The following is a 20620-nucleotide window of genomic DNA, read 5'->3' as shown; positions in this document are numbered from 1 at the left end:
CTGTAACATCTCACAGAATCATCCTATATCAATCCAACTATAGTAGTAGACGCTGCAAGAGAGTTGTTGAGCATCAGGAAAGGGTTTACTGCTCTAATTCCGATAGTGTACTACCCAAAATGAGTCAACCAACGTGTAACTTACCCCAGTATAGGACTTAAGAGAAGATCATGAAGACAGAATTAGGAGAAGTTCATACAGACGCTGAGCTACAGTCATTCTCCTCCAGCGCTCCTTTCGTTTATGGGATAGGGAGGAGGTTTTCCCGAGAAATACCAAACACATACTGATACCCACATAAATGTTGGTTTAGGAAGATTTACTTTCTGCCGGAACACGAAAGAGGTTAAATGATATAGGTATCGTAAATAAACTCTGCCACGCACCGAAAGAGGGATTGTGAAGTATAAAAGTTGATGTAAATCTTGAGTGCATGTACCTCTTCCTTAAAAGGGAAAAGTGTGTTTATCAAACTGCGGATAATTCCTTATGAATGGAACGTGCAAGAGTTCGAACAAACAGTTTGGACAGTTGTTTATACACCACGCCGACGTTATAAGTTCTTGGGATGAAACAGTCATCATTCCAGTTTACACTTTGCTGTGAAATAAAAATAGGAACATACTAAATTTATTAAAACTAACGTGCCTGGATCTCTGATGATGGACTTCGAAATTTCCATAGTCCAAGCAGCTAATGTTTTGTTTCCTGGAACAGAGATTACTGTTTGCAATTATCGTTTTAATGAATATTTTTGAAAACAAGTCGGGTTTTGCGGTCTCGTTCGAGCCTATAACGAAAACGAGTGAATATGCTACCACATAAGAGGACCACAACAAGATCAAAAAATTAATGTTACTACAAGACATGTACCCATTAAAATTCACTGGCAACATAAAGTTTTCCCTTCCTACTTATATGAGGCTACTTCTTGTAATTTCAAGCTCATGGGGGCCCTTGTCTTGAATTTTCTGAATAAAAACGCTCTCAAGTCATCTTGAGGAGGTGCAGTGGTAGGGATATTTCGTCGTAAGTCAGTGGCTGTTTCCTTCGAGCTTCTTGATTGTACTGAACACGACTTCGTTGTATTCAATAAATTTATATTTATACAGTCAACAGGCAAAGTAATTGATTCCATCGACTGATTGCAAACTGTTTCCCTCCAGTTTTTCTGGAAATTTTGCAACTTGTTTTTCCCAGCTTGAGTTTATGCCAAGTTCAAAGGAGAGATGGTTCTCTTTGATGGTGATAGAAATCAAAAATTATCCTTGGAAACGTTTAGTGTGCCACAGCCCCTTACACAGTCTGTGTTTCAAACATTTCTTAGACGTACTTGTAATTCGAATACAGCCAAATCGTTTTGGGATCTAAGAGTAAACACTGTAAAGATGTGAAATAGCAACCAATTTTTTTAAAAAAAACTTGTAGTTTTACGGTGGGGTTTCTACATCACCATACCTGTGCCGGATGCCTAATCCATCTGTTTTTTGTATGTGATGGTGCCGTCAATAAATGTGCTTCAGAACTTTGAACACAACATAAACCTTAGTTTACAACAACATTACAATAGATTCCATTTGAAAGATTATGTACACTTTGAGGATGAACAGCGAGAAACCGACGTGAATAATTTCGTGTTTTCAAAAGGAACACCCAACGACATTCAACTAATGAATCTGCAGTTAGATCAAGTTACCATAATGCTTTTCATCTTACAAAGGGTTCCACAGTTTCATTGATTTTCGTGTTATGTTGACAATGTACAAACTCGACTACAGTTAGAACTTATACATCTACTATGGGACGTTTGCGTGACTAGTCTTACAGCAAAATTAGTCTCAACGTAAATTTTCATCACTTTACAAGTCTGCATCTATGATAATGTCTATGTTTAGACTTACTTGTAGATGCTGCTTTTTTACGCAATGAAGAGAACGAAATCCACCTACAGAAGGTTGCTAGCAATCTTCAACTTAATAGCTTGTTTTTGAATTAGCTCTAGAAGTGATACCAGACACTGATGCTTTAGTGCAAAGCAAAGTAAGTAGTAATCATCGACATTGTGTGCTTTTGTGCTTAACGTTTAAATAAAATGGTAACGAAATCTAAATCTGCCAATTAAATTTCGTCCTAAAATGGCAGTCATCATGCAAAAGTTGTAAGAAATACCATGTTTCTCACTTCGCTGATTCCATTTTTTATATCAACAAAATACTAAAGGAGATGTTGAATGTCATTGTCAGTTCTCATTACACTGCCAGTTCTTCTAAATACAACAGTCTTAAAAATAAATTTTGCCACGAGATGCGTTAATAAGCCATCCAGAAGTGATACAAGATTACTCCCTGCTCTGGTGGAGCGCGAGCTAGCTCGCACGAGGAGTTGTGTTGTGCTGCTAGACTTCTTAGAGTGCCTGTACTTGCGAAAAGCCGGTTAGCTCGGCAGGAGCCCCTTGGCTTGCGCATGTGTGACTCCGTGCAGATGTTACTCCTTGAAAGTGTTCCAATCCCCTTCCAGGGCCCCAGACCTCAATCTGCGTGATACTTATAATAAGTTGTGGGGTCACCTGAAGTCGAAGATCTATACCCCGATCGTCCTACCTCCCTAGGGATACTAAAAGACAACGTACGACGGCAATTTCTCTCCATACCTACTGAAAAGCTGTAGAGCGCTGTTCACGACATTTTCCCTCTACTACAAGTATTGTACATGAAAGTCGGCCGACATGGTGAACAACCGTTATAAAGAAGTTCGTCTTTGCTAAAAATCAGTTGCAATGCTAGTTATTACTTTTTTATCATATGAAGCGCCATCTGTTGGTAATTTTTTGCACTTTTCTTTTCTTTCTATAAAACACCACGTCGTTTCAAGAATGTGTGTCTGTCTACATTATTCTCTGAAGTATTGAATTTTCAAATTTTAGTGGACTTTTGGATCATTCTGAATGCTACATACTTTAGCATATTCTATTTTATATTTTTATTATATTACAAAACTACATCTACACACTGCAAGCCACCTTACGGTTTGTGGCGGAGGGTACTTCGTGCAACACTGTCACAACTCCTTTTCCAGTTTCAACCGCGAATGGTTAATGCAAAGAACGATTGTTGGTAAGCCTCCATGTGATCTCGAATCTCTTTAATTTTACTTTCATGGTCTTCTCTCCATATACACATAGGAGGAAGTAATATTTTCGGTGATTCGTCAAGGTACTAACGCTCTCAGAACTTTCACAGTGAATCACACCGTGATGCAGAATAAGAAGTCTGCCATTAAAAAAGAGTGGTGCAAGAAATGGAATGCTCAGTAAAACATCACGATGTTCAAAATCCATCTGCCATTCTCCCTGGATTTGGTCTGTTGAGAAGTGAGTGGACAAGACTGAGCAAGATAAGAACAGGTCAAGCAACATGCGATTCTATGATGTGGGATTGGGGACTCCGAAACCCTTGCATCCAGTGCGGGGTCTCAAAAAAAACTAATCAGCATATTGTCAGAGACTTCCCTCTGAGAAATAAGCCTGTACCATTCAATGACTTTATTAATGCTCCTCCCTCTGCTATCAATTGGTTTCATGCACCAGATTTTGAACACTGATAAATTTAAGAGTAGACTTCTGCTGTCGTTGTCACTGTATATAAAATTCTTCTGGGCTGTTGTCCGCACTGTCCGTATATACAACTGTCCGACGTTTCGGCCACTATTGCCAGTGACCGTCCTCATGCCTTTGTGCTGATTTGACTGCTGGAAGAGAGAGACTTTGGATCTTATGTATAAGAGGAGGAAGCTGTTTTCGTAATTTCACAGGGTGCTTGAGGATAGGAGGAGGGGTGTTAGGCGTTCTTCATTGGTCTTTACATTATTCCTTGTCATTGGTGGTTAAAGACGTGCTTGGTTAGTTTTTACATTATTTCATGAGAATGAACTTTGACATTGTCGAAGAACTCATGATGAAAGGTCCACAAAAGACGATTTTTCTTAAACACACATTATGAATAATATTAATTCAAACTAGCAAAAGAACTGGCACCGAAGCTTCGACATCTAGTGAGCCTCAGAGATTCGTATGTGAAAGGCTCCACCCTGTTTGTGACGCTTTTAAAAGAAAAGTGTGTCTTAGCTACGGATCTGATGGCTAGTTTTGACGTGAAGTCTTTATTCACGAATGTGCCAGTGTCAGAAATGGTGATAATCTTAGAGAAACATGAGCTACATAACATCTGCGAACTATTTCCCCACTGTTTAACGACCACCTATTTCAGATGGAAAGGGGAATTTTGCGAACAGGCGGACGGTGTAGCTATGGGTTCCCCTCTCTAGCCTACTGCAACATATACCTTCATGGAGGCATTTGAAGAAACAGTTCTGCAGTCCGCATCATTACGCCCTGATTGCTGCTTCCGATATGATGATGATACCTTCGTCATCTGGCCACATGGAAAGGAAGAGCTACAGAAGTTCCATCAACATCTCAATCAACAGCATAGTAAAAGACAATTTACTATGGAAATTGAAAAGAGTAGGGTGCTGCCTTTGCCGGCCGCGTTATCCGAGCTGTTCTAGGCGCTTCAGTCCGGAACAGCGCGACAGCTACTATCGCAGGTTCGAATCCTGCCTCGGGCATGGACGTGTGTGATGTCCTTAGGTTAGTTAGGTTTAAGTAGTCCTAAGTTCTAGAGACTGATGACCTCAGATGTTAAGTCCCATAGTGCTCAGAGCCATTTCATCCATTTTTGCAACGGTTTGGTGGAGGAACGAAAGTACAGTAGGATCTTCCTCGATGAAACAGTTTTGGAAAAAGATGTTCAGTATTTTGAGCTTCACTCTGTCATCTTCTGTTTCGATGCCATTACGATTATAGCCTATCTGGACAAATGTATCCGATATGATCAAAAATTTAACAGAAAACCTGCAATTCTTAAGACTTTCTCTCAAGCCGGTAGATAGGTCATTTGCTTTCGAGTTCTTTGAACGCTACAATCATTGCTTTCCTTAAGCTAATTTTAATTTCGTACAGATTTTGTTTGTTTGTGAGGCTTTGTCGTCGTCTGAATTTACAGTGTTGTCGAACCACGGTGTGTCTTTCTCATCCACCATAGCTTTTATGGTGATAAGAACCGTGCAGAACGCTCATTAAATTTTTTTCTATTTATTATCACGTTTAGGCCACTCCTGTCGCCAGTTCATAAAAAGCTTGAAACTTATAAAAGTAGGTTCTGCGTCAGGAATGAAACCTGTGCCTAAACGTAGAGTCAACTCACAGCTTTGCATGCCTTACTAAGGCGTATTGAACAATAATCGGAAAATTTGTCCATTGTTGCTCAACATTTGCAGTCCTTACACACTATGTGATAAAAAGTATCCGGACACATCCATAAACATACGTTTTTCAAATTAGGTTCATTGTGCAGCCACCTACAGCCAGGTACTCCACATCAGCGCCCTCAGTTGTCATTAGACATCGTGAGAGAGCAGAATAGGACGCTCCGCGGAACTCACGGACTTCCAACGTGGTCAGGTGACTTGGTGTCACTTGTGTCATACGTCTGTACGCGAGATTTCCACACACCTATACATCCCTAGATCCACTGTTTCCGATGTGATAGTGAAGTGGAAACGTGAAGGGACACGTACAGCATAAAAGCGTACAGGTTACCTCGTCTGTTGACTGACAGAGACCACCGACAACTGAAGAGGGTCGTAAATAGAGGGTTGTAAATAGAAATGTAAAGAACAGCGTGAATATACACTATGTGATCAAAAGTATCCGGACAATTGGCTGAAAATGACTTATAAGTTCGTGGAGCGCACCATCGGCAATGCTGCAATTAAGTATGGTGTTGGCCCACCCTTAACCTTTAGACTATTTTCCGGATACTTTTGATTACATAGTGTATATTCGTGCTGTTCTTTACATTTATATTTACAACCAAATTCAGTGATGCTGCAAAGGCCTTACTATCACTGATTCCCTCTTCTACGTAAAGTCGAAAACTTTAGGCCAGTTAGTGACTTCACGAGTCGTTTCTCTGATTAGTTTGTCAAGATTATTTTCGTACAAGACATTCAAAACAATTTTACGTTATTCCCAATCCCTACTACCCGCCTTAATCAATTTAGTCTCCCGGTGTATAGTTAGTAGAAATTGGTGTGTCCGAAGATAAGCCAGGTGGCACAGACTCTTAAGCATTCATTAAACTGTAATAACTGTAGCACGTTTATTTAGACTATTTACAGTATGTTATCCTCGGACGTACCTGCTTCACACTCTCACAGTCCTATAGTGTCACTGGCTATCAGTACAACGTTCAATCACTTGTGATTTTTATTAAATTATTAGCGTCGTGTAGGTCCTTCTATTCTCATTACGAGTCTATGAGATTTGGGCCGGAGCCTTGTGTGTGGCGACTTAAAAAGACTCGGTGAAAGTTACATTTGCTTGCGGTGAATAAAGCGACGACGGCGTCTTATGATGACGTATGTGGTGCCAGCCGTCGGAAGACGGTGAGCTCTGGAGAGTGGAGACAGCGAAGACCGGCGGATTCAGGTTGGCAGGCTATTGGAAATCTCGTCTTCCGCAGCGATGTGTGCGGCGAGCGGCGCTCCATGTGCAATCGACCGAGACAACCACGTTACCGCACACCTCCCCCCAACAAATGCGCACTGTCGTTGCATAGTGTGAGTGCGTACGACGGCGTGGTAAAGTTCAATACCGTCGTGCAGCTATTGGAGTGGTCTTTGGGTTGATGGTAGACGGCGGTTTGCGAACCAGCGGTATCTTCTGGCAAAAGCTGGAGGTAGGATGTTCATCCATTGGTAGAGGTGGATTTAGCACTGACACTGCTGAGGACGCCAAAGGCTGAATGGCTGATGTCTGTGGCTGACGTCACTGAGAACCGCTACGGATGACGCGGCTGTAGAAGTGATTGCGTCGGTGGGTAGGGATCGGCCTCCATAGCAAAGTTGTCGGTTCCGAAACATGAAATAGTACCTCAGGATTAGAATAATCACAAAACGAAACTGCTTTTGGTGCGTCGATGGGTGCCTGATTTGCCGTCAACGGCGTAGTGAGCTCGGCCAGCTGTCTGAGTGATGGCACCAGATTCACAAGTGTGAGGCTTGTTGCTGTCACGAAAAAATACTTTGTTCTTCTAGCGAAACTTCTTTGCGAAGTTGGTATCTGAAGATGGATGTCGAGGGTAGAACACGAGATAATGTTGAAAAGTAATGCCACTGGATTTTTATGTGAAAACTCTTACATCTTTTTAAATAAAACGAACTATATTAATATTCTAGATCTTTATTCTTCATGCTTCCATTGTTTATTGCTCAAACATTGTCATTCCGGCGGCGGACACGTTTCTCCCAAAGAGAGACCAGTTTGTTGATATCGTCACTGTTGAATGATTTTGCTGAGGGGACCACAGCCACACCTCTGCTTGCACCGCTCCATTAATATCAAAGTGAAGTTCTCGAAGGTGTTCATTAAGTTTTCGAAACAGATGAAAATCGGATGGTGCCAAGTCGGGATTGTATGCAAGATGGTTGGTGACAGTGAACCCAAGGCCTCGGATTGTTGCAGATGTCGTAGCATTTGTTTGTGGTCTGTCATTGTCGTGGTGAAGGAGAGGGTACTGCATGCAAGCACGACCTCATGAAATTTGGTCTTTCACTTTCTGAGGGTCTCACAATACTTTTCAGTGTTTATTGCACCACACCTTTTACATTTCAGAATGCCATGAGCATAACTTTGCCTAATGATGACATGGTCTTTAACTTTTATGGCTTTGCTGAAATCCATTGATAATCATTGTCTTTGTGGTCAAAATTGTGAATACGATTTCATCACCTGTCACAGTGTTGTTAGGGAGTCCATCACCCTCACGGTCAAAACGCAAAAGGAATTGTTGACAGGTGTCCAATCTCACTGGTTCAGGTCAGAAGTGTGCATTCGAGGCAACCACAATTCGCACAGTTTTTTGTAATATAGTTCTGCAATACTACCCTGCACACACTCTCGTGATATGTCACACTTACCGGAAAGCTGCGTCTGTATTGTCCGAAGATATTCTCCGTTAAGTTCACTAACCCGATTCCATCGAGTCTCGTCGTTTGCCGTATGCGGTCTTCCACTTGGAGGTCTGTCACACATGTTGAAGCTAGAACCACCGTTACCTCCACAATGAACGCGAACAACCCAACATCGTACATTCCTAATGCCGATACTATCGTCACTATACACAGATATTAGCATTCAGTGGATTTCAATAGGAGGCACGATTTCTGTGGTTAGAAACTCTATTACAGCACGTTGTTTCTCACATACTGACATAGTCACGTTACACATCATCATTTTACACGCTACAATTCGAAACCCTCTAGCGGCAGAGGGTTGCAACTTATGAAAGCAAGCGGAAATGTCGACGGAGTAATATGCATGACATGGAATACCCAACCAATATTTAGAACAGAAGAAAGAAATCAGAGGCATTACTTTTCAGCACGACCTCTTAGATGCAGCGAAGTACGGTGGGGACCATGTAACAACCCTGTTGGCGAAATTTCGTGAGAAGACAATGTGCAATAGATGCTCAGAAATAACAACAAAGCACTTTCACTCGAGTGTAAAGCACTAAATCAGCACATCTGAGCCTTGAATGTGCGAACTAAATGTTCGGCTTCACCGTTCGAGTCAACAGAGTGGAACATTCGAATATGTGTAATTCCATTTTGTTGATAAAACTACTGAAATTGCAACGAAGAACATTTGCGGACTATTGTCCAAAACGATTGCTTGTGGCAAATTTTCTGAGAAGAAGCCTGAAGTGAGAGCTTTTACAGGACTTGGGGTAGTTGCCGAGTTCACTGGAATGACAAATGGGTATCTATTGTACGGATTGACGACTGTGAGCTATCGTGTGTTCCAGAAAGGCCCACTCAAATCAATGAGGACGCGTTGCCAAGGACCGTCATGTAGAACTCAACTGGTAACTTGCTGGTACGGTGCTACCTGGTTATCCGTGCATGCGTGGCAGTGGGAGCCATCTGTTCAATCTGCCTGTCAGGACCGAGCCATGTACAATGCTGGCACGCTAGTTTCTTATTTTTCCTATATTTCCTCCTATGTATCCTATATATCAATTCCTATATGTCCTCTGTTTAAAAATTTCAAAACATGTTGTTGCGATGGGGTAGGAATCACGATTTACCAGAGTGCAATAAAATTATGATGTTCTGAAGAGTAGGGCTGGTGTGCTGAGCATAGTATTTTCCTACTACTGAATCAAAAATTGATTTCGGCTTACGAGGTGAATCCATCTGAGTGTGGAACCTGCGCACTCAAAATGAATCACCCTGTTCAGCAACTTGTGCGTCGTATCGACACTCAGTGGAAAAATATTGCAGTGCTTCCGAATCAGAAACGTCATTTTGAAGACAAGATACTTCTGATGCATCGAATTTCTGATAATTTCTCATAGTTTAGCGAGGCAGAATGTCCAAGTTCGCCCCCAGTAGCTGAGTGGTGATGCTGGCAAGGTGGCTCAGCGTGCTCGGGCCCTCTGTAATAAAAATCTGAGTGACTGGATCAATAATGAACCTCTACGGGCGTCAGGGAACGTGCGCCACGAACAAGTGAAACGAACTACAACGAACAACATGAGATTCCACAAAAAAAAGAAAAGGTTGTCAGCGCGACAGAATGTCAATCCTAAGGGCCCGGATTCGATTCCCGGCTGGGTCGGAGATTTTCTCCACTTAGGGACTGGGTGTTGTGTTGTCCTAATTATCATCATTTCATCCCCATCGACGCGCAAGTCGCCGAAGTGGCGTCAAATGAAAAGAGTTGCACCCGGCGAACGGTCTACCCAACGGGAGGCCCCAGTGACACGACATTTCTTTATGCTGTGTCGTGGGGCAATAAAGAATTTCATGCTGTTAATTTGAAAGCAGTAACGCAGCTACTGAGCTACAAGATCTGACATGCCTTTCCCCGCATGAAAAAGAGGAAGAGCCAAGAGAAAAAAAATTCTTACATGCTGATAGCGATAAAATTTTGTGACACCATAGACTGCAACTGCTTCTTTTCCAGTTGCCTGTAGTTGAGTTGGCCCTTGTTCAACACCTTGAACGTGAATGCTACGGGGCGTTCAGTGTTGCCCAACTAGTAAGATAAAAGTGTCACTATTCCATGTGACGACACGTCAGCTACAAGCACTACTGTTTTTTGAGGATCGAAATGAATAAGAAGACATGGGTCACTGAGCAATGCATGTTTCAGTACTCCATATGAGTGTTCACACTCCCCCATCCGTTGGAAGGGAACATTTTTATGCTAGATGCTATGCAATGGAGCAGGAATTAATGTAGTAGGTTAGCTTTCCAAGAACAGCTTGCAAGAGGAGCCGGTAATCCCCGAATGATCTCTAAATGCTTATTCCAGGAACGAGGGCTATGGGCGTCAATGAGATGTCACAGGTATTCAGATTCGGTGTTGAAAAATGGTCGTATCAGTCAATTTCGTTTGCATCTTACTACAGTTGGAACTTGAGAAAGAGATTCTAAATTTTAGAAATGCTGCACCAGAGATTGTCCGGACAGAGTGATGTCATCCAAATAATTGTAACAGGGAGGAACATTCGTTGCTACTAATACAAGAAAGCGTTGAAACAAAGATGGTGCAGATGTGCTTCCAAAGGGAAAGAGTCGTTAATTATCAAGAAGGCGTGCATATTGACCACCATCTTTTTCCCTCATCCAGCGGAAGCTGAAGGAAAGTATCTGCTAAACAAATTTTAGAAAACAAACTTCCACCTACTACGCTATCCATAAGCTCTTTTGTATTTGGGCCCATGGAAGGAATTAAGAACTGTTTGAGACGTTTTTCCGTACGATTTTCTTGTGATCAGACGGAGAGATTCCCACTGACGTGTAGAAATGGATTTAAAAACTTCTGTGCGTTCTAATCTGTTGAGTTCAGACATAAACCGAATAGCGTGAGGTACCAGATATAAGTGATATCCATGTTTTCCACACATTTTGTGAATGGAAACCTCGTTATTGACAGCATGCACATTATCGTGATTATCTAAACCAAACAAATCAAATACACCCATGCCAAAAATATATGGACTAAAACTTGATTGCAATTGCACGAATGTTGTTAGTGTAGGCACATTTTTATATTTTTCTTGCAGAGTGCTTGTCCCAAGAACAGTTGTACTTTCACTATTGTAAGCTGTGAGGTGGAGACATGATGTCTGGAGCTTGGGGCGTCACAGTTTCTCATATGTTTTCTGATTAATTAATGTGACTGAAGCACCAGTGTTCAACTGAACCGGTGCAATCTGATTGCAAATCTGTAAAGATGGGAACGATTTCTGATTATTCCTCTGAATATGTTTGTCAGTTGCGACTTTCAGAAGACAATGATGGTCTGATTTGTTAATAACAAGGCGTTTCCTTGTTTGTCTATTTCAAGCGAATTGCTTAACGGAACACAATTCTCGACTGAGTTTCGCAGCTCTTGTGCTTGTTTCCACAGGCTCTGTGAGTATTTTCACGAGGACAGAGAGGATTCAGAATGTGGGATCACATTGCTTTCCGTTTTCTCCAATTTAGATTTGCATAGAACATAGTTTACTTTGAAAATCTTTTATAAGGACACTTGCCGGGTTTGTGCTGAGTTGTGACAGTGTCAGCATGCCGCTTGTTGTAAGGAGCTATGTTTTCGGTGTAGCGCAATACTTACACAAGGCTTTCGGAGCACGTGAAATTGCAGACAAAGCGGCTGGACATCTCGTGTTCTGTTTGCACCACTGTTTGCAGCTGCTGTGAAAGTCACATGGGACAGAGCCTCCTTAGAACTACTCACTATCAGCATTGCAACAAAAGGCACTTTACAGTTTTGCTGCACAATGTCTTACACATCCCTAGATTGAATCACTTTTAGTTTATCAGTGACATCAAGAAAGTGATTCTTTAGTCTCAGCCCATATATTATTGTCAGTCAGGTTCTAAATAGTTGTATCTTGAAGCACTTCATCTTGATATGAAACTCCATAAGTCCAGTTAAATTTAGAATAACTCATCATGCCCTTTACGTCCATGATCAATTCCGTGTAAGTTTGATTATTATGACCATGTGGAGTAGGTTCCGACTGAGTTAACGATGTAAATTTCCGAAGCTGATAGGATAAGCGGGGTAATTCCAGGAACAATTAAGATAAGGGGGTATCATGCCACACATACAGTGTCAGGTTAGACCGGACGCAACTGGGCGAGTTATATTCATGCATCAAATGAATTCTCAGTTGTGAATAAGGACTACCATCAGCTGTAGAATGGAATGAAGACAACGAGTATTTGTGCCGGACCGGGACTGGAACCCCGATTTCCCGCTTATCGCGAGCGATCGCCTTACCATTTGGCTATCCGTGCACAACTCACCACCAGACCCAAACTTCCATGTTTCGTCACCCATGCGTCTACGACCGATACTCGTATATCCATTATGTATATTCCCGCACAGGTCAAACGTTGTATTTGAAAGTCGCTTGCTCGTTGTCGGCAGATGAATGCGATATTGCAGTGCCTGTGTTATTCGGATTACGATGCAAAGTTCCTTTGGTTATGCATGCATGTTCCAAGGAAATTTACATCGTAATTTCAAAAAACACATGCACTGCAGTGTCTTAGTTACATTCGTGGTGAACCTAGGGGAAGCCCCGTGCTGCCAACTCATCCCTACCCCTTCTCACCTACTTTGGAGTCCTCCACCGCTACCCTCCCCCACCCCTCCATAACCAATAATGTTCAAGTATCCCCTCTCCTTCTTCATTCTTTTATAGCTACAGCAACTGCAATAGATATGTCATTTGTGATCTGTATGCTGTCACTAGTGAGACGATCAGGTTCGTTTGGGGTCAGTACTGTGAATTTGTTATACATAGTCATAATAACAAATTGAACTCGTTATTATTCCAATTATTTCAGTTTCATCATTCAAGGTCTCTGCACTGTTGAGAGAGGAACACCAGCATCGGAGTCATCCTACTTAAAAAATGGGGTCAAACACTACCACAATTTACAAGGTAAGGCACTTTGACCGTACAGTGTGTGTGTGTCTGTCTGTGTGTGTGTGTGTGTGTGTGTGTGTGTGTGTGTGTGTGTGTCTGTGTAAATTAATAACGTCGTGGCATATAATACAAAATGGCGGTTAACACTAATGTATTTTATGACGTAAGGTAGTTTGACATTGCAGTGTGTGGGTCAATAACGATAACTTTGCCAAATATACATCATCCCAACATTACCAAAGAGTGCGATGTCATAACATATTTATTAAAACGAGCGCTTCGTCCTACTGGCGGCTACAACGTTATTTAATTGCATTGCAGATTATTCTGCAAAATATGGGTAAATGTTAACAAATTGCATAACATTACAGTGTGTGACTGTGGTGTGTCTGAATTACTACAATTTAATGACATCATGACATGTTCTGCTAATTTTCGGTATATATTAAGAAAATTTATGACGTAAGACGCTTTCACAATGCAGTGCGTGACAGTGGCTTAGTTGGGCTACGTAATTTGTGAAAAATTTGTCCAACAACGTTGAAGACGCCAACATGTTCATTACAAAGTATGAAACTATTTTTACATTTGGTTCTTCCGGATCATTACACGTTTTACGTTTAAAATTCTGCAAATACCACAGTGTAACAAATAAGTTATTGCTACGAGAAAATGTGTTCTTGCATTACTGATGTGTGACATCAGAGACTGTTAAAAGCGGTGACATAAGATCTTTACATCCCACAGCTATCTACATTTTAAGACCGATTTTCTCCCAAATATCAGTCTTTCCATTACAAGTAAATATGATCAGAAGAAATACCGCAGATCATTGTTTCCACAAAATGTACTAATAACCTACGTTAAAAATTTTCAGTAGTGCATTATTTATTTAATGAGAATTATAACTCTGCCTATACCTTCTGCAAGCAAGCGTAACGACGAAAGACTAGATATCTCCATTACAGTTTACGTGTGACTTCAGTACCTGACTTTAAAAAAAATTCTCCGTAAAATTGTAGCCGGAAGGTGTGGCCGAGCGGTTCTAGGCGCTTCAGTCTGGAACCGTGCGACCGTTACGGTCACAGGTTCGAATCCTGCCTCGGGCACGGATGTGTGGGATGTCCTTAGTTTAGTTAGGTTTAAGTAGTTCTAAGTTGATGACCCCAGATGTTAAGTCCCATCGTGCTCAGATCCATTTGAAGCATAAAATTGTATTGGATGGGAATGGATAGAGGAATACAATTTACACTGAACATAATATTATCGCTGTGCAACTCTCCAGCTAGATTTGTCAGGACTATCTGCGTGGCTATGGTTTGATTCGCACAACTAAGCCTTAGCTGCGGGCCAGGGGAATTACCGACTGGGCGTCAGTATCTGCAGACTACAGGACATGACTCGTAGAGGTCGCCAACAACAGTCGGAAGCATCTCAGGCACCCAATGTAGAGCGAGCAAATGAGAAAGAGAATATATCTCTCGCACTAGGTACTAACCGTCAAGAAGTCACCCAACATACGGTAGATGGTGGCAGGAAGTATTCGTCAGAGCTGCTCTGATGACGAGCCGATATACATACTGGAGAATATGCACCCACGAATGATAAACAGCAGCTCCCCAGAATGTGGCTTGTATTAACTGCTTTACTCATGTTTCGCATTGCCCTTGACAGTCCTTTTGTGTTTATCATCTTGATAAGGTTAGCGTGGAGAAAACACTTTGCAAATATCTTCATATGCGGGCAGAAATTGCGCAGTGTGATCTACGTACTGGACATGACGTCTTCCACACAGTCAGCGAACAACTACTGCTACAAGTAATATGTCCACATGTTAACAATGTGTGAAAAAATCACCCTCACCAACTGCATAAAAAAATGTTGCTATGTACCAAACCTACATTAGCTGTGTATGATAACATTATGAGGCATGTAAATAACTACAGGAAAATACCAAAATTGCTCTGTAAGCAATTACCGCCACCGGTATTTAAAAAAAAATGACGTCGTGGTATTATAAAAAAATAATAACATCAGTATGAGACTGGCAATAGCATACTTATAAATAACTACTGAAAATATGATGTAAATACAGATCTCCAAAGTCCGCGTAAATCTCACCATATCACGATGCCTTGTGGTAACTCAAGGGGAAGTGGAGCACGACGGCTCGCTCTTTTCCCGCAGAGACATTCCTATCTATCTCAGACGTCCTAAATGTCTGTATCTCACGCGTATTCACCGCTATGCCTATAATTTCTACTAAGAAGATTCAACCAGCGGACAACACATGCACAATGGCTACCAGTAATTGGCGGAAATATGCCCTGATTACAGGACAAATCACGCCGTTCCGCACAGAATCATGCACACACTACGTACGTCTGTAACTGGCTGGAAGTGGAATGACGGGCTGTGAAGTTGCCCGCGGAGTAGCAAACACCTGGAAGAATCTTTGATGGCAGCAGATAACATCCAAAAACGCTACAAAGAAGACGATGTTCTGTTGTCTAACACACTATCAAGGAAATTTAGAGAAATGTAACGTGTAGCTGACTGCTTATTGACTTAAGTATCACCAACATATATTTCGCGTAAGTATCAAGAACCTAAAGGAAATTAGACTCAGATTAGAGATCCATTTATTTCCCTCTCTCTCTTTTCCCGAGTGGCACGAGGTATCCTTCACCAAGGTGGAGCTTTTGCCAGATATGGTTGTGAGTGCATAGCCATTCCCAATATGATCATCTTATCCAGTCTTGACTCTGTAGCAAGTTCCTGATACCAGTAACTTGGCTGGCGAATCGATTTTCGTGAAGACGAATAGCCAGTCATCCACTTCCTCCTAGCATTAACAAATGTTCATTGAAATTAGTCTCGTATAACCTTTAGCCCCAAAACTGATTTTGAAATGTAGTTTGCTTATGACAGACAGTCATCCAGCAGAGCAATGTGATGAGATGCACAACATAGTATTCCACCAAGAAGTAGCCCACAAAATGGCCGCAGTAATGCTGTGTGGTATTTGGGGTAATAACTCATCTTCCCAAGCTTGAAATGCGTTTTTGCATAGCAATATGATGAGATTGTCTACCACCGGTTCAAAATGGTTCAAATGGCTCTGAGCACAAAGAGACTCAACTGCTGTGGTCATTAGTCCCCTAGAACTTAGAACTACTTAAACCTAACTAACCTAAGGACATCACATACATCCATGCCCGAGGCAGGATTCGAACCTGCGACCGTAGCAGCGGCGCGGTTCCGACTGAAGCGCCTAGAACCGCTCGGCTACAACGGCTGGCGAGTTATTCCAACCGGTAGCAAAAACCTGTGGGTAAAATCCCAAGATGGCAACATTTTTAGTCACGTGATCTGCTCATTCTTGTACGTGCAATCCTATTTTAAAATTCTAGACCGGTCACACTATTCGTGTTCTGAGTATGCTGCGACAGGGAAACACCAGGGCCAGGGGTAGGGCGCCTACGAAATCTGTACCATGATGCAGTGTTTTTATGTATTTTGTTTACAGAGGAAGCATCGCTTACAAACTTTCTTCGAAATATGCTGTACTCGTCACTTCAAAATGCGTGGTGGCAGCGATTAGTTGATAAACAACGACTCGGCCGGTTAACATGAGGTGTGGACTTTTCACGAATCGCATCATTGGTCACGATTTTGTTATTGACACTTTAAATAGCCGAAAGTACGTAAAGAACTGATACTGTACCGATAAAAATGAAAGTCTGGCTGATCCCAAACAAGACCAACACACACGACGAGACGGAATTAAGAGAGCTGTTTGTTAACTGCTGACTGTTTTGTTGAGTCCACAAGATAATTGTTCAGTAAAGTTCTAATTTTTGAGCCCCCATGTGCAACTGCATGAATAATAAATTGTAACTGTAGAAATTCACTGTATATAGGGCCTCTGAACTGTGGTGTCACGGCCAGACACCCCACTTGCTAGGTGGTAGCCTTAAAATCGGCCGCTATTAGTATACGTCGGATCCGCGTGTCGCCACTATCAGTGATTGCAGACCGAGCACCGCCATACGGAAGGTCTAGAACGACTCCCTAGCACTCGCCCGAGTTGTACAGCCGACTTTGCTAGCGATGGTTCACTGCCTACATACGCTCTCATTTGCAGAGACGACAGTTTAGCATAGCCTTCAGCTACGTCATTTGCTACGACCTAGCAAGGCGACATATTCAGTTACTATATGTCTTCTGAACAGATAATATTGTGAATCATGTACCGTCCAGAGCGACGTTCCTCATTAATGGATTAAAGTTAAGTATCAAACTAATTATGTCCTCTTTCTGAATTCTCATTCCTTGTCATGTTCCAGACGTCACGTCAGTGTAGTTCTTCCCTCCTCACGCCAGCCTGCGTGAGCTAATACGCTTGCATTTCGGCCTCCATTCGTAATACGGTGTTGGCTCTTCTGCCAACACAACATGAACATGTGGCTTGATTTCGAAAACTTGGCTATGCTGCAGTCTAGAGACCAACTACCGAAATTTTGGCATTAACCCTAAAAAAATCCAGTCACAAAGATTAAATAAATATAGACAAGAATTTGCGGTGAAAAATAATGTTCACTACCCACAGTATTTTAAATTTTCAGAAAAACTGAGTTCATTCAATCACTGTAACGCTCATTACAGATTAGTAAAGGATTATCATTTAGTTGATTAATGTCTGTGCGAGGACTAAAAAAAAATGGGACAATATGTCACGTCAACGTTAACTCCCGGAAAAATTTCAGGAAATACTCGATGTTCATTTAGCACATATTTAACGTTAAAGTTCCATATTGTGAACTAGCTAAATTTCTAGTGCAAATCATTCTCAAATAACTGCCACAGAAAAGTTTCAGGGTTCGGAACAGATCGCCTAGCGTGAAAGATTCAGAGTTCACACAATGTAAATATTTCAGAGTATTCACTAGCAACACGCGTGAATATCAGAAATCCACGACTTAACACTTACAAATATAGTATTTTGAGTCACATACAATACTACCTGCTGCACCGCATACGTACTCGGTGTCACAGATCTCAAACCCGACTGCCAATCGAAAACAAAGCAAAAGTATAAAGTGCCGTGCGCAAGCTGGCTGTCCCCAATTTAAGCCCTTGCCTTGATGCAAGTGAAGCGTACGCACTTTCGACTTTCACAACATATTTGGAACTACAACTTAAATGATACGTACATATATCGTTCATCAGATTACACATACATTTCCTCAACTTTATGTTGTTGTTCTTGGTTTTGCCCTATGAAGAACAGTTTGTACATAAATAACGATTTTTTAAGATAAACAATACTTTACATTGTTCAGTTACTAATAAATATAACCAATTAAAACTAAGTACATTCCTAATTCCCTATTTGTGTCCATTTCGCAATCCTGTCGCTACTTTCAGTATTTTATTTATTATTTATGTGAAAAGGTTTTTATGAGTGGAACCATTTATAAAAATCTACTATGATAGACCATTAATAAGTACTCAGAAAGACTCAGCAAGACTCCGCAGACATTACGTCTGTGAAAATCTCTTAAGGAGTATTGGGATTTTACTTTTGAAATTTCTTTTTATACCAAAAAACTACTTTTCCGATTTAGGGCGTGTTTTCACCCATACGCTCATTTTAATCAGTTGGGTTCAGTATCCGTTGGGTTTAGTCTTATTTGGTATCCATTCTAAACACTGAGTTCAACGGTGGTGGCTACCCCTCCATTTTTCACGCTAACGGCCAGACGCTCAGGTTTTCCTGATCACGCCGCCAAAATAAGGGTTTATCTGCTAGCCGCATTCCTGTGATGTTCGTAATTCTCATACTCAGCCTGTTCGCCAATCACTGAGGCTCATAGGGTGACGCCGTTCACTGATGACGCTGCGAGACTCGTGCGGTTACTATGCTACGACCAGCTCGGGCCGACTTGCCCTCCAGGCTATCAAAACAGGCGCCGGCAGCGCCGCACCTACTCTTGACAACAGCACGCGTGTTCAAGAACGTCTCACAGCCTTGCCTGTTTTAAAATTCCCAGTGACAGTGGCATAACGTTAGGGGAGACTTTGAGACTTAGCTTCCCCTGCATTCGTGTTTAAAAAGATGCAATATTAATTCATAACAAAAGCATAAACAACATTCAAATAAGAGCTCTAAATGTGCGGAGACATCAGTTTTGTAGCCCGCGTTTCACCCCGAGGATTGGTATAGTTGCCTGCTTGAGACTCGACTGCTCTCAGTCTCTACCTCCCCTTAGCTGGCTGTGTGCGCCTTCGCTTTAGTGGCATTCTTGGCTCCCCTCCTCTTCCCCTCTTCTACGAAGGCTGGTGGGCTGCATTTGATAGCAGGTATCGAGACTAGTCTCTAACGCTTCTATGCTGGTTTTTAACGCGGAAGTGAAAAGTCGAGCGGTTTGTATTCATAGTCATTTTTGTGTGATTTTAGTATATATTTTCGTTGTGTCGCCCACATGAGTGAGTCAGCAACTGAACACCTTACAAATTTTTTTTTTAAATCGATTTTTCTACATTAACGTAAGAAAAACAATGTGAATTGAAGGACAAACTATCTACTCCTATACTCAGTGTAGTTTTAAGTGAAGCCAAACGAAAACGCTCTTTTCAGACAGCCTGGTACGAAAAGTATACTTGGCTGACTGCGAATGCAGCCAATAAGATATTGTATTGTTATATATGTCTTCTGTTTGGGGGGAAAGAGAATGGTTCAATGAGGGCATTTGTACAATGAAGGACTTTGACACGAAAACACAAAAGTACCAGATATCAAAACGTCACCTGCAGAACAAAGGATCATTTCAGTTACTGCGCAAAAGATAAAACTTTCTGAAGCCGCTAGCCTGACAGCAATGAAATACAACTAAGAAGTTGCATCCAACACGAGAATATTGGCTCGTCTTATTCAGGCGTTTGTATTTCTTTGTAAAGCAGAACTAGCCTTTCACGGCAATCGAGAACAGGAATCCTCCAGCAACAAGGTAACTATCTGGAATCATTGGATTTACTAGCTCAAGGAGAGCATTTAATCCGAGATCATCCCTCATCATTTTCAACCTTTAAAGGAACTTCCCCAGGTATACGGAATGATGTAATAGAAGTGATAACTCTAGAAGTTAACGAGAAAATAAAAGCTGAAATTCAGAACTGCTATTGCATTTCGATTCAGGCTGATGAAGCATTAGACGTGTAATGCTAGAGTCAAACGAGTGTAATATTCAGACATTGTATTGCAGACAAAATTGAGGGAAGATTCGTTGGATTTTGCGATGTTTCTGAAGATAAAACTGCTGAAGGTTTGTCAAACATTATTCATGCAGTATTGAAAGAATGGAATGTGGAAGGAAAAGTGGTTAGTCAAACAAATGATGGCGCTTCAGTAATGGCGGGCAGAGAAAGAGGACTAAAATGATGAACCAGTTCTGTCCCTATGCGTTGTTTATTCATTGTAACGCACACCACCTAAATTTGGTACTGTTGCATGCCTCCAAAATCATACGACGAGTACG

This window comes from Schistocerca gregaria, chromosome X (assembly GCF_023897955.1).
Source record: "Schistocerca gregaria isolate iqSchGreg1 chromosome X, iqSchGreg1.2, whole genome shotgun sequence".
NCBI lineage: Eukaryota > Metazoa > Arthropoda > Insecta > Orthoptera > Acrididae > Schistocerca > Schistocerca gregaria.
This window is presented reverse-complemented; position numbering follows the sequence as displayed.